Raw genomic sequence first — 2,512 nt, forward strand, 5'->3', positions numbered from 1 at the left:
TTACTGTGTTAGTGGCCACTGTCAAATATTGATTTAAGAGAAGCATGTCATTAAAAACAACCAGGACAACAGCTACCAAAAATATGGACTTGCTTCGAAGTGTGACAAGATGAGAAGACACGATACACTGTTGATGGAAACTAAATTGGCATGTGAAATGCTCCGTCTTGTATTAGAAGTTCATAATCAACGCTTCTATTTCCTTCTACTGGAAATAAGGCAAACACTTATCAGAAATGTCAATATTTAAAGCATATATAATTTTTTCCTTCTGATTTCCATTTGAATTAATTACTAACACAGTTGGAAGTCAAAAGGTCGGAATTCCATGGCATTGGATATTTAAAATTTGTAATTGTCAAAAACATACTTGTGCCACATGATGTTCAAACACCACTGAAACAACTACTAATCATTCCTACCCGCAAATGTCAGATTTGAAACGTCTTTTAACCAATATATGTGTGAATTAGTTTACAATATTCGGTACAATAACATCTGAGAAGGCTAAAATCAACTACAAATCTACGACTATTTAGATTCTTTTTGCAATTCTACTTTTCTCAACCGTTGCTATCTTAACACCCTGGATTACAACTATGGATCATGATTCGAGTCCATGAGTCAATTTCATAGCACAAATTTGTTTAGAAATCTCTATGGATCTTATACAATAGGGCCCAATATCATGTTTTGTATACAATTTTGAACTTTGACGGGCCATGGATTGTTTTTGTTATGATAATCTTGATGGATACCACTTTTGATTTATATGGCATGAATTGTTTTTTATTTTTAAACCCTTTTTCAAAAGAGGTTGCAAGATCAATCTGAACTCAAGTAAACCTAACAATTGATTTGTTTTGGCATTTGTTCTTTACAAACTTTTAGATTCGATAACACTAAAGAATTTAGAGGAGAAAACCCATCTGTGAAACTATCATAATGTGTATTTTAAATCTTTTAACATCCCTATCTGCAATAAACATGCTTATGTTGAACTTATTCTCGGGTTTCATTAGTTTATAGCCTCTGGTAGCCTCTGGTATTCCTTAGTCTTCTTAAAAGATTGAATCATTACTGTTAGACTTGTGTAATTTTGTGATCTTTGGACTGTTTTAAGAATAAACATTCTAAGGCCATTAAACAACCTTTTATATTGAACTCATCCATCTTGAGATGGATGAGGGTTAGTCAATAAATAGCCCTTTGTCAGAGAATGATTCTTCCCTCATGTCCAAATTGACATATATTCTATGACAGATCAGAATCAAACCAGCTTCAGTCTTAGTTCTCATAAACATTATCCTTAAAAATATCAACTCGTCCTTCACCTTCAACATCACCTTTATGAGTAAATGCATGAGGGTTTGTTGATTTCATTGGACCAACTCATCCATTGCTATTGTAGCTTATCTTCATTAACAACATACACAATCTACACAACTATCATTTTGAAACATTGTGGAAGTTATCATGGAAGATTATTTCCATGTTAATATATTTTTATGATGTGCCTTGCATCCTCATATCTCACATGTCATTGTTTTGCTTTGATTTGAGGTAACAAACCTCCAATATCAAACATAACTCTCTACTTGTTAGTCACCTTAATGTTGACCACACATTTTTTAATACATGTTTACCCACTTGATGGTTTTTCTCATAGCTGTCTTGGTGTCAACTCTTGAAATCACCTCCCACTTAGGTGGGTGAGTGAACTAATTAGCAAGAAGGCTTAAACATAACTTTGTGCTTATTAAGTGTCCACTTTTTTACCGTTCTTGTGAGGTTCTCATTGACCTGCCTATGAATTTTGATCTTTGTAGATTCCATGCTTATGAATTGGTTTAGAGCACACCTAGTGACCCAAGGCATTCTCCAAACCACCTCATTACTTAGATAAGAGGCTTATTCAAGTAAGTCATAATTTCCTACAATATTGTCCAACCTTGTTGGACTTTATTTGGTTGGAAGAGCCACTCAAGGCATACATATAATTGGAGATTATTTCCATGCTAATATATTTTTATGATGTGCCTTGCATCCTCATATCTCACATGGCATTGTTTTGCTTTGATTTGAGGTAACAAACCTCCAATATCAAACATAACCCTCTACTTGTTAGTCATCTTAATGTTGACCACACATTTTTTTATACATGTGGTTTACCCACTTGATGGTTTTTCTCATAGCTGTCTTGGTGTCAACTCTTGAAATCACCTCCCACTTAGGAGGGTGAGTGAACTAATTAGCAAGAAGGCTCAAACATAACTTTGTGCTTATTAAGTGTCCACTTTTTTACCGTTCTTGTGAGGTTCTCATTGACCTGCCTATGAATTTTGATCTTTGTAGATTCCATGCTTATGAATTGGTTTAGAGCACACCTAGTGACCCAAGGCATTCTCCAAACCACCTCATTACTTAGATAAGAGGCTTATTCAAGTAAGTCATAATTTCCTACAATATTGTCCAACCTTGTTGGACTTTATTTGATTGGAAGATCCACTCA

The sequence above is a fragment of the Pinus tabuliformis genome, chromosome Q, assembly GCF_031772625.1.
Source record: "Pinus tabuliformis cultivar Carrire ecotype Pingquan chromosome Q, CPIR1, whole genome shotgun sequence".
Classification (NCBI taxonomy): domain Eukaryota; kingdom Viridiplantae; phylum Streptophyta; class Pinopsida; order Pinales; family Pinaceae; genus Pinus; species Pinus tabuliformis.